The sequence below is a fragment of the Colobus angolensis genome, unplaced genomic scaffold (assembly GCF_000951035.1).
Source record: "Colobus angolensis palliatus isolate OR3802 unplaced genomic scaffold, Cang.pa_1.0 Scaffold33, whole genome shotgun sequence".
Classification (NCBI taxonomy): domain Eukaryota; kingdom Metazoa; phylum Chordata; class Mammalia; order Primates; family Cercopithecidae; genus Colobus; species Colobus angolensis.
The window spans coordinates 11,377,345-11,377,644 of record NW_012116599.1 but is presented as its reverse complement, the minus strand read 5'-3'; the positions used below and the strand labels follow the sequence as shown (position 1 = coordinate 11,377,644).

The 300-nt window shown below is 65.3% G+C and overlaps 1 protein-coding gene across 2 annotated transcripts in view; it reads right to left on the bottom strand.

Moving 5' to 3' along the window:
* The window catches only part of PTMA (prothymosin, alpha), a 6,516-nt gene that overhangs the window by 4,695 nt on the left and 1,521 nt on the right, over positions 1-300 (bottom strand). The window lies entirely within an intron of this gene.

The following is a 300-nucleotide window of genomic DNA, read 5'->3' as shown; positions in this document are numbered from 1 at the left end:
TTCAGGGACTCTGGCGATAAAGCTGCCGGAGTCCGCGGCGGCGGAGGAGGCGCGCGGCGGAGGCGGCTGCGGCGAGCAAGGAAGCGGACGAGGAACAATGCAAAGATGGCTTTTCAGAGCAGCCAGTGGGGGACTCACGCGGCGCCAGACGCTTTAATATAGATTAGTGGGCGGCGCTCGGCTTCCCATGCCCGGCCGCTATTGGCTGAGCGCAGGGAGCGGGCGCTCGCTCATTGGATCGATTCCGAACAATGGACAAGCGTGCTTAAAGCGGCAGTGCCCCGGCGCGTCCCGCGCTGC